At 38.0% G+C, this 12,496-nt stretch overlaps 2 protein-coding genes across 2 annotated transcripts in view; one reads left to right on the top strand and one right to left on the bottom strand.

Moving 5' to 3' along the window:
• cdk18 (cyclin dependent kinase 18) overlaps nucleotides 1-12,496 on the bottom strand; it is a 637,630-nt gene that overhangs the window by 367,893 nt on the left and 257,241 nt on the right. The window lies entirely within an intron of this gene.
• slc45a3 (solute carrier family 45 member 3) overlaps nucleotides 6,911-12,496 on the top strand; it is a 109,484-nt gene continuing 103,898 nt past the window's right edge. Inside the window, exon 1 of the mRNA XM_085159732.1 lies at nucleotides 6,911-7,144. The gene's annotated coding sequence lies outside the window, so the exon portion shown is untranslated. The remainder of the gene's footprint in view (nucleotides 7,145-12,496) is intronic.

The following is a 12,496-nucleotide window of genomic DNA, read 5'->3' as shown; positions in this document are numbered from 1 at the left end:
TAAGACACGAAAAAGAGAGCACATTACACCAGAGGTGTAAACCAGATAAACCAGAGGTGATAGATCTTTTAGAGCGGTGGCCCCCAGGTTGTGGAATGCTCTCCCCTCCATCATTACGTTGCCTTGATTGTATTTATTCTTTTAAAAAGCAGCTTAAGACTCATTTATTTAGATTGGCTTTTAATTAGATTTGTGCTGTGTTTTATTATTAATGTATTTTATGTATTTCTGTTTTAGATTACTGTGAAGCACTTTGTGGTTTTTATCCTGTAAAAAGTGCTATATAAATAAATTGATTTGATTTGATTTGTAGATTTGAATTATATGAATTTTAATAAAGTAAATTTAAATTAAATGTGTGCGTTGGGGTAGAATAGAATAGAATAGAATAGAACAAAGTAGCATTTTATTTTTATTGTACATGTACTTTTTTGCGCCACCGACCGGTTTATGTCTGACAATCTTTTCACGGACCAGACTTTAAGGTGTTGCAGATAAATACAACAAAATAAAACCAGTACCGATACCAAAAAAAAAAGAAGATTTATTTGTAACACACGGGAAAAGACCCGGGGAAACCGAGTTAATGATAAAAACGATAAAAAAATAATGATTAAAAATGATAAAAACCCTGAAAACCATAAATTTCACACCAGAGCCTCAACTCTCGTGGCCCAGTACCAAACGACTCACAGACCAGTACCAGTCCGTGGCCCAGGGGTTGGGGACCACTGCCCTAAAGAGCCTGTCCACATGCCAACAGGTCAGAGCAATTTTAGCAGCACAAAGGGGGATATAATAAGCAGTCTTATGCAGTGGGTCTTTTACTGTTGGTTTTAGGATTTTAACAGGATTTTTTGAGAATATGAAAAATAAAAAGTACCATCATCCCTTTAATCTCTAATATTAAATTTTCATAGGTTCCTAGTGTATGTATCATGCAAACGAAATAAAAGATTAAGTTGAATAAGGAGAGAATATATAATATCCGTATTACTGGGAATCATAAAACATGCTGCTGAATCCTGTCACTATCAGCAAGGCGGGAAAGGTAGGGTTAGGGTTGGGGTAGAGGTTAAAATCGTTGTTCTATACAGCAGCGGTCCCCAACCTTTTTTGCGCCACGGACCGGTTTATGCCCGACAATATTTTCATGGACCGGCCTTTAAGGTGTCGCGGATCAATACAACAAAATAAAACTAGTACCGGTACAGAAAAAAAGAAAATTTATTCATAACACACGTGAAAAGACCCAGGAAAACCGAGTAAACGATAAAAACGATAACAAAATAATGGCGAAAACCGATAAAAACCCTGAAAACTATACATTTCACACCTGAGCCTCAACTCTCGCGGCCCGGTACCAAACGGTCCGAGGCCCGGGGGTTGGGGACCACTGCAATAGAGCATCAAAATTCATCTGTAAAATATTGTCACATCAAAGATGTTGAGTTACTTGGTCAAATATGTCATTATATTTGACTTTGTCAGTATTGCCAGCCTTAACGCTTCACATTTATTACTCTACATGTCCTTGCTGTTGCACTCTGACTGAGTTCATGAAGAGCTTTTGAGTATGCTGCTGTAACATTACAGTGAAGAATAGGAATGGGCCAGATTTAAGAGGTGATAGATTGTCCCCTATAAGAAGTTTAACCCAAAAGCAGGATCTGGGAAAACCGGGATGGTCACCATTATGGGTTACAGTGTGAAGCAATCACCATGGTTATCATTCTAGATGTTAATGGACTTTTTATGGAGTGAGAGACAGATGGAGAGTGACTACAAAGACACATTAATGTCCTCCTCTTAATTTTTTAACCTTGACCTACCTTTCGTGCTCCTGAAATAATCGCAGACACAGTGATGCACACACACACACACACACACTGAAAAGAATTCTGCAGAGGTCATTTATAATTAGTTACACAGCATGAAAGTAGTGCTGCAGTGCCACACACAATTCCAGACAACTCACAGCATCCACTGCATGCAAAAAATAATCAGCATTCAAGGCAATCAAGTAATCATATTTTTAATAATGCATATCCCACTGGGGGATGGTGTTCTACTGTAGGTTAAATGTTAGATAATAAGCAAAAAAGAGACAGAAGGAAAAAGAAATCAACCCATTATCTTTTTATTTTATTGTTGTATTGTATTTTTAACACCAGTTTTTTGTTGAGTACTGGCGCATTCAGCTGTATGTGTGGCTGTCAGAGTGACAGCTCTATATCACAACTCCAGCGGTGAGACAGGTTACCACAGGAACCCTGGAGAGAGCTGCAGGCTAATACTCAACAGCAACAGTTGACACTGGAACTACAGACCTCTCTGCGGCTCAATCCAACTCAGGTTTCCCATTTTGTGGATTAGTGCAAGTTTAGGTGTCTGCCTCAGAAAGAAGCCTCACACCTGCTCCACTGCTTTCCCGGTCTGTTAAAACTCTACACCTGGACTTGGTTCAGTGGATAAACCCCAAAATGAACTTTGACTGCTGTGGGAAGAAAACTTCTTTCTACAACGAAAAATTAAACCTCAAATCTGAGCGAGCACTGAGCACGCTGCCACGGGAATGTGACATTCACAGAGAAACCCCCGGATCCTCCCACTGACATGACCGCTGTGGCACCGGGCAAACCTCCACCCGCCCCACTCCTGCTAAACAGGTGAAAATAGATTTAAGAGACAGGACTTAGTGCTGCTTAATCTTTGACTTTATTCATTTTCTGCTTTCTTTTACTTGCATCTATTTGAAAGAGTGAATGTAAACACAAAACATTTTATTTTAAATGCTGGAATATGCAGAAAATAAGTTTAAAAGTTAAACAAATTTCTTCAAGTCAAAAACTGTTGCATATAATTTCATTTTTGCTTAATGCAATGTGCATAAAGTTAAAATAGACATATTCAGGTTGTGTATCAAGTTTTTAAAAAGTAACTAAGTATTAGAGTAACTAATTACTTTTGAAAGTAATCAGTAAAGTAACAGGATTACTTTCTTGTATAACTAATCAGTAACTAATTACTATTTTTAAGTAACTTGACAATCAATAGGAATATGTCCAAAATATAGATGTATTAAAAAAACAAGAGAAAGTCACAGATTAGACAACAAACACTCATAAGGTACTTGGATAATAGATAAAAGGCATTGATCTGTAGATAACTGGATATAAATAACTTTTTATAATATTACACTACAGTATTTTTCAAACTAACCAGGCGGCTCATTTTCTTTCTTTTGACAATAATTTTTCTAAAGATGTAGCACATTTGGGAGTCAACTTGAGAGAAAGGCTGATGTGAAATGTAAAAGTGGGGCGATCGTGGCTCAAAGAGTTGCCAGCTCGTCTTGTAACCGGAAGGTTGCCGGTTCGAGCCCCGGCTCGGACAGTCTCAGTCGTTGTGTCCTTGGGCGAGACACTTCACCTACCGCCTACTGACGGCCAGAGGGGCCGATGGCGCGATATGGCAGCCTTGCTTCTGTCAGTCTGCCCGAGGGCAACTGTAGCTGCCTCCACCAGTGTGTGAATGTGAGAGTGAATGAATAGTTGTATTGTAAAGCGCTTTGAGGGGTCCTGAAAAGCGCTATATAAATGCAATCCATTATTATTATTATTAAAAGTGACAACATAGGTCAAATGTGACATGATATTTGTATGAACTATAATGTGATATTTAGAACCCCCATGTATCATTCACTATATGCCTAGAAGTTATCAATGTAAAACACTGCAGTAAGAACAGTTTAAAAAAGCTCTATAAGGCATTATTATCACTTTAACCCTTTCATGCATGAATTATGACAACATCAATCAGAATTTTTTTCTTAACTATTTTTATTCATCTTTAGGCATGAAAAAAGATTTTTGAACTTCTAAGGGGTTAGAGAAATTTAGATTTAACTTTAAATTAAAAATGTTTGTGCACTTACACTGGCTGAAAAGTGGGTGGCACGGTATGGAGTGACACATCAGTGTCCAATCGAGTGGTTTATGTGCAAGTATACCATCAACACTGACACAAATAGAAGAAAACAGCCTTTGAATAGCTTTCCACTGTAGTGACCACTATGCATGAAAGGGCTAAACCTTTAAATCAATCTGTTGTCCTTGAAGGAGAGACCAGAGGTGTAATGTCACATGATTTCCTAAATCTTTATATGGGACTTTCTAAATGTTGACACTACACACCACACTTGTAAGAAACATAAAATAAAATAAAAACAAGTAAGCATTTTCATCTTGATATTTCTTGATGACGCTAACAGGGAAGAGAAGAGGAGGAGCACCGAGAAGATAGTTGGATATTGCACAGAAGGAGAAAGAGGGTTGATGTGACAGAAGAGATGTGAGGTAGAGCTACATACTGAGCTTTGGTGACCCATAACAGGAGGGCCGAAAGACTCCTACATTATAGGAAAATCATTCTGCAGTGAAAACCCCTACAGTGACAATGCTAACATGTTGTTGTTTAACAGGTAAAATGTTCACCAACATAGCTTTCACAATACACTGAGATTGATGAACATGTTACTACCTTGTCAAGTATACGGTCATGCTCTAACATACTGGACGCATTAAAAATCGCTAGATTAGAAGCTAAGGGATCAACAAAGTGATGGCAATGTATTCTCATTAGCAAAATGAATCTAATGACAGTAAAATATATGATAAAAATATAAAGGAAACATGAAGCCTAGGAATGAGTATTTTCACATTTGTCCTGTTGAGTTTAGAAGGGGCTTATGCAACTGTGAAATTGCGTTCTTATTGGCTAACAACTTGTGACTGGTAGGTAATTAACTAATTACCATAGCCTGATTCTTAGAATAATTATAATTTACTAGATGGATTGAACCCATAATGTAACCAGTGTTTACTATGATGACAAAGCAAGACAGCTCTTATCCCTCTATACAACTGGGAATCTGTGCAACTACAGTTGTCGCCACCAGGTGGCCAGTAAAAAGAATGTGTTTGTTCCCAAACTTTTTCGCTGGGCCCCCCTTTGTTTTACAGAAAAATGTTCACGCCCCGCCCCCCCCCGCCCCCCCATCACGCGCGCGCACACACACACGCACGCACGCACTAACACATCCTCCAACCACACACACATATTTTGCTCAATTGCCGTTTATTTTACACCTCAAACATTTAAACAATTAATCAAATACAAGTAATCTGCAGGTAGTAATAAAATAAACTACTAACTCTTTTACGCTACGTCCACACCTACACGGGTATTTTTGAAAACGCAGCTGTTTCGTCCACACGTAAACGGTGTTCCGAATCACCGAAAACTGAGATTTTTTAAAACTAATTTTTTGCATTTACGTGTGGACGAGAAATACAGAGTTCTTCACGCAAAGGTATGTGCCTTTTTTCACGTCAGCTGTGCACCACGTTATTGCTTACATGAGAGGAATTGCAGAATGGCAGATAAACAGTATTTTGTCTCTATCTTCAGGTTTTACACACTTACATACACACACGCAGTTACTGTCCTTCTATTTAGAAAGGCAGAGGCCTCACGGTTTAATTATTTTACATGTAGTTGTTTTTTTTCCTGTGTAATAATATTCAACATTGCTATCAATACATTTTTCAAAAAAAATTTAAAAACATAAACAGCTGTGGGATCCTGTTTGTCCATGATTTGAACCGCAGAACAAATCGTGGCAGGATCAGCCTGATGTTATTTGTATCCCGCTGTAACTTTACTGTATAAAGAGCTAACATCTCCAAAATGTCAGGAGTAGTTAGTCATTACAAGAAGTGTTTGTGAACTAAAAATCAAGAATGTGGGATACTGTTTGTCTGTGATTTGGAGAGCCCAGGGGGGAACAAATCCTTGCAGGATCAGCCTGAGGTGAGCCCAGCGGTGCTCCCTACGAAGGGAAAACCAATTTTGCAGGGAGACCTACCTCGGCACTTGTGCAGGTGAAACCAAAGGGAAGATTTGCTTCACCATATTTTCTAGTCTTTGGCTTAGAATGAAGTTGGTTTGGAAACATATTCAGTAGTGATGTGCAGATCGATCCTGAACTATGGATTCCTCCGATACCAATCATTTATGTTCTAGAATCGATTCTCACATTAAAATATCGATATTTTAGTAATTTAGGGTAAATGTGTAGTTTATCATTAACAGGAACACAGTGGAAAGAAACTATAATATTCGGATTGTCTACATTCAAAGGAACTACTTCCTCTTCCGCCTGTCATAGTCATGTGCAAAATACGGCTGTATAAATGTCGTATACAGCCGTATGGGGGGGGGGTGATAAATAAATTTTACAGGGTTTATTTATCGGATAAAATACATTAAATATCACCGTTATTATTGGCCGGCCCGGACCTGAGGACCTGAGGACCCGGCCTTCGCGGTCGAAAGAAAGCCGGGTAGTACGTCACGAGCTCCCTCAGTGTAGTGAAACTCAGCCGTCTGCTCCTTGCTATCTAAAATATAACCGGGCACTGGCGTAAACTCTTCTGTTTAATCATTTTCTGTTTGACGTTTATTCAGCTGTGTGAAAACCCCAGAGGAACCCTCCTGATGGATTAATTAAGTTAAATTTAATCTAATCTAATAACTTTAATCTCAGCCAAACCAATTTAATCACGAACAAATAAAACACTGAAAAAGCCAAACAATAACATTTTTAAGTTATCAAAGTGACTTATATATCATGTTTAACCCGAGTAGCGAAAGACCGCGGGGGGTTGAAGACGATGTGTCGGTCGGCTCAGATATTTGAAGTTTACACAGCTACATTCTCACCTGAAAATATGTTAAAAGTTTTTTTGCGACCCAGAAAGAGAAATAAGAGTAATATTAAAACTAAGGTGCTGCCGCCATTGTTGGAAACTGGAATTAGCTGGGCCTCGCTATGAATTCTACAATATGGTTTTTCAATGTTGTTGTCCGGGTGGAAAATCGGGAAAAATTCGGGAGAATGGTGGAGATTTTCGGGAGGGACACTGAAATTTGGTATTCTCCCGGAAAAATCGGGAGGGTTGGCATGTATGGTTGTGGCAACATCACTAACCTTGTCAAACACTTCAGAGAGTAAATCATATCACAGAATATGAGGAGCGTATGTTGAGGTGAACTGAAGAGGAGGAGAGGACATGGACAGGTGCTGCTAAGGCGAGACAGACGTCTCTCACGGTGTCCTTTAGTGCTGCAGGCAGGCAACGTGTTCAAATAGGCACAACTTCAGTTTTTTTATTTCTATATGATGAATTCTGCATTATTAAGTGATAAGAACAAGTAATCTGATGTCCTGTAATCATTAATAATTTGAGATACAATAAATAAAATACGTTTTTGTACAAAGTATTAGTATCGGATCAGTATCGTCGATACCACCCTGAATATTACTTGGTATCAGATCGGAAAGGAAATCAGAGGTATCGCACATCACTAATATTCAGCGATGCTTCATCTCCTGCTTTGCGTTTGTGTGGGCGCCCCGTGCTAGCAGTGTCCAAGCGTTTTGTTTTGTTTTTTTTCCCTTTTCATGCCACGCCCCCCCTGCAATGGCTCTGCGCCCCCCCTAGGGGGCGGGCCCCACACTTTGGGAAGGTCTGTTTTAAGGCATTTTTGCTCTGGCAACACTTTTTAAAATTATGTTGACTTTTTTACTACCTATTGTCACTAAATGGTCTGACAGTCAAAACGGTGTCACCAAAGTGGCAGTGCAAAGAACTGAAAGCAGTTTACTGTAATACTCAGTTCACCCAAAGGCCTAAGAGAAGCACGTCTCAACATTAGGCAGAGATCTTTGAAAAACCGCTGGGCAGTTGTTTTGAAGCACTACCTAATTTATCTTCCAGAATTCTGCCTCTTTTAATTCGTGATTTTTTAATGCCACCGGCGTCCTATGATGCCTCTTGCTTACCTCACAAGTACAAAAAGTGTTTGGACAGGCATAAAAGGGTTTGAAACTGATAGTAATAGATACAATCTCGAACTTTATAAAGTTTTATTATAATAGATTATTTTTCAACAAGACTCTCTTCACTTGAACAGAGCCATAACGCAAGAGAGCACCTTCAACTATCTCTGAGTTTTTGTTCAGCTTTTAGAGAGATACGCTTAAACTAACCATCCACCCAATTACTGACAAGGTCCAAGCAAACTGTGCCTTTATGCCTTCTAATATTTTGTTTGTGGGTCAGTTACAGCCAATCTGTGAAATATCTTCCTCTTGCCCTTTTGATTCATTTTTCTAAATACGCCATCTGGCGCTCGCTAACTTCTAGTTCTTGGGTTTACTAGAGGTCTGGTATTCCTTAAAGACCTCTTCATTTGAATAGCTGCTGACCTCTACCTCAATGACATTCTATAATATTAGCAGTTTTAGGTCATGTACATTTGATGTGCAAGGATTGGCAATTGCAAAACCCTCAACCATGGCCAAGAAATGACTTTTAAAATGTAACTCATCTCGGGCATGACCAGTACAAGTGTGTCAGAACTCCAGAGGACTGAGAATATCAATTGAAAAGCTGACTTGTCTCTCAGTAAATGTAGGTCATTAAACTTTGCTAAAGTTTCCGTAGGTGTGGTTTAGGACCCTTCTCAGGAGTTTTGCAGGGGTTTCTGGAGCATTGCAAAGGGCATTTGAAGTTGAAGATTTCTTTTTATTTGTTAGGACAAGAAAATAAGAACGATAGTTTCCCTTTTTGAAATTGTTCTCCCATAAAATGACCCAAGTTGAGGGTTTTTAAGGATCGTCTAGATCGTCTTATTTAGATTACTGGAAGGGCTTAGAAAGAAACATATATATTCTACCATATTAGCTTATCTTCACTGGCTTAAATACAGAATTGAATTAAAAATCGTATTCTTGCAAAGTGCTGAATATTCAGATGCCAAATTTAAAAAATCCATAAAGAGATCCATATTTTCTGATTAACTGCTGAGCTCTTAGATCCTAACTTTTGTCTTTTTCATTTCAAAACAACCAATAGACAATCAACTTGTCAAATTTATACGAAAAGGAAAAAAAACTGAAATATTTAATAGTACAGGCCTAAACATACCCAAAGAGAAAATGTGATGGGTGAAGGATGTACCAGATAAATGCAGCTCATTACCATCATTTAACAGGTTAACAGATTTCATTAAAAAAATTCTTGGGTTTTCTTTTTTTTTTTAAGATATTTTCCCCAATCCAGATGTTTTATCACATGATTTATAAGATTAAAAAGTGTTGGAGTTGTCAAATGTCACCATACAAAAATGGTAGAGTCGGTTATTGCTAGAACTGCAACCAAGCGGTCCAGGTTCAGGTCTGTATCGCTAGAAAAAATCGTTAGATAAATGCTGGACCAATAAGATGAAATTCTACATCAGCTCCAAAACATAAGACCTAAAGAAGTTGGAGTCAACTCCAACTAATCTATTATCAGTTTAGGCCAATGTAAACAATGTGTTACTTTGAATAGTAAAAGGTCATGTCTTGCACAGACTGAGGTTTTGTGTTTGTTATAGAGCTCCGTACAGTTACCTCCATTCTGCCATGCTCCACATTTCTTATACATTTTTGAGATAACTCCTTTCTTACAAGGCTCGTGTATTAACATCACCTCCATGGGACATTGTTTTCGGGAGTTAGGAAATGATGGATTATTTTGCCTTAACAAAACGTTGCACATGTGGATATTTGAAAACATGTGACCTACATATTTAAAATCCTTATTCATAAATATAAATTTCTCACTGAGAAATTATGAATTTCTTTTTCAGCACGATCATTGGATGTTGTCTTTAATAAGAGAACGTAAGGAGAGCTTGTAGCTTGTGGGATTCCAGAGGCTGTCAGGTTGAGTGTGAATATGGCAGCATATGTAGACTTATGTAGACATGGGAGGCATAATATGCTTTTAATGAGTATGAGAAGACAGTCCAAGGGAAACAAAGTCCAAAAGGTATCTAAATCCAGGAGTCCGGGGAAACCATGAAAGTAGAAAACCAAACCATCAAGGAAATGGCACAGGAAGGGATAACTAATGTACTGATAAGGAACAAAGAACTGAGTGGGCTTAAATACACAATGAGGGATAATGGGAATTGGATACAGCCGCAGGAAACACACGGGAGCAAACACGACGTGGGGGAAGTAGGACTAAACACCAAGCACAAGAGACAAATAACTATCAAAATAAAGCAGAAAGTAATCTAAACGGGGAAACACAGACACAAATGAAGTTAATACAGGGACTGACGCAAGAGGATGACAATAAACTCTAAACAACCAGAAATCGAGAATGGAACTAAGAAAAAACATAACAGTATAAATAAAACTATAAATAGAACTAAGTAAAGGGAAACATGAAGCAAACTTAGACCAAGATTGTGTGTTTGCTACTCCTGACAGTCTGGGGATGGTTTGTTAGGAAATCCATGTGCAAATGGTTTTGCTCAGACCTGGATTCTGGAGTTTGGACACCAGTTTGCTGGGGACAACAGTGTTAAAGACAGAACTGAAGTCCATGAAGAGCATTCTGGCCCACCTGCCTGGTTTGTCAAGTTGTTCTAAAGAAGTATGGAGGGCAAGGCTGATGTAGGGGTGGGCGATATATGAAATGTATCGCAGGTTTTCCACGTACAATGGTTAAAATGTCTTCATCTTAAACATCGAGTATAACTTGCCATGGAAATATTAACTGTCTGCACCTAATTCACTGCAAGTTATTTTTCTCCCACATGCTGCGAAAACATCATTAACATCATTAACATCATTAACTACAGTCCAGCACACGCAGCAGTATATTAATGACTAACCTCGTAATGTGGATGGATTATCTCAGTTGTTCTCCTGACTGAAGTTTGGTCCGTTTACAGGATCCTGCCATGCGATTGCATTTGTCCCTAACCATCGGGAACCCTCACGTTAAAAGGTGAGAGTGGAAAAGAGTTAGCTTTCATCCTCCAGCTTCACTGTGCTAATGTGTTTATATTATGCTAACATAGCTGTGTCACTAGTCACCACATAGCACATCATTATATACCAGCTAGTCCAACTTCAGTAACCCTACAAACGTCACTACTGTTTAGTTTTCTTCATTTATGTTGGAAATGATAGCAGAGCTGTACGTTTAAATTTTTTCCCTCAGTCAGAACTAGAGGTGGGAATCACCATACATCCCACGATACGATATTATCACAATACTTAACGCACGATACGATATTATTGCGATTTTTTTTTAAATATTTTGCGATATTCAGATTCTGTACATAAAGGTAAACTTTATCAATATTCATTTTCTCTAATATCAAAGTCTCACACTCAGTCTTTCTCTCATTTCAGTTTGATTGTTGACAAACTGAACGGTTTGTATTACAGTCTAGTCCAACTTAACTGAATCAACCATCTGGTACAATTATAGCTATTCTGAACTATGAAATTTATGAAAACTATGCAGCCCCTTCAGCAACTGAAGAATTTGAAAGTAAATTAAAACAAAATATAATTTTACATTAAATAAAAAAGTTTTAAACTTAATTCAAATAAAACATGTCTTAAATGAAAATAAGTAAACTGTCATGTTTATTGCTGCCAAAAAAAAGTTAAACACATTTGGACAGTGAAGGAATGTCAGGATTCTTGCTCAGAAAAAGGATCAACATGCTCTGAAGTCAGAGCACAAAAACCTTTTTTGTAACAAAATATCGATTTCTGCTGTCCCTGTATCGATACATTATTAGCAAACAAAATATCACCATACTACACAGTATCGATTTTTTCCCCCACCCCTAGTCAGAACATGGTGTATTAGGTGGAAACTAGCAAGCTAACATCCTGCTAACTTCGTTAAATTTCATAAATTCTGTTTTCATGGATGCCTGGATGTTAAACTTAATTGTTACACCTTGTAGTGCAGCCACACTGATCATTTTATTAAAGATGAACGAATTTAGACAGTTTGTAACTGTCAGTGATGTCGCAGTGATGCTTCGACTTTTGGACCCGTAAACGTCAAATGACGTCAGACTTAAAGAGCGGATATCCAAATAAAAACATTTTAAATCCAAAAAGCACTCTATCTCAAATATTTTTTTACCTCAGTATTTTACTCATATATTCTGGATCAATATAACAAAAATTACAGTGTGAGACTCTAATGTGAATCCTTAACATAGCATTAAAAATCTATATGTATAGTATACGAGTAAATAGATTTTTGCACCACCTTCACTTAAGCCAAACAGATTAACCACTGCCTGTTACAATATTTTAAATTGCTATTGCCCAAATATATAGTTAAACATTTGCAGTGTAGTATGAGGTGATTTACTGGGTCAAATGTGCCAAAGCCTGTAATTTCACAGTCTTTGGTCAGATCATCCAACGCTGTCACCTTGTGGTAGAAAGAAAATACTGCACTATATGTGTAAGAGGATTCATATGAAAGCATTGTTACACGCCTCAGATCTGTAATGACAGCGGCTTCTCAAACAACACCAGCCATGTTGCTTT

This window comes from Neolamprologus multifasciatus, chromosome 5 (genome assembly GCF_963576455.1).
Source record: "Neolamprologus multifasciatus chromosome 5, fNeoMul1.2, whole genome shotgun sequence".
Classification (NCBI taxonomy): domain Eukaryota; kingdom Metazoa; phylum Chordata; class Actinopteri; order Cichliformes; family Cichlidae; genus Neolamprologus; species Neolamprologus multifasciatus.
Note: the sequence above shows the minus strand (reverse complement) of the source record. Positions and strands in the feature narration are given on the sequence as shown.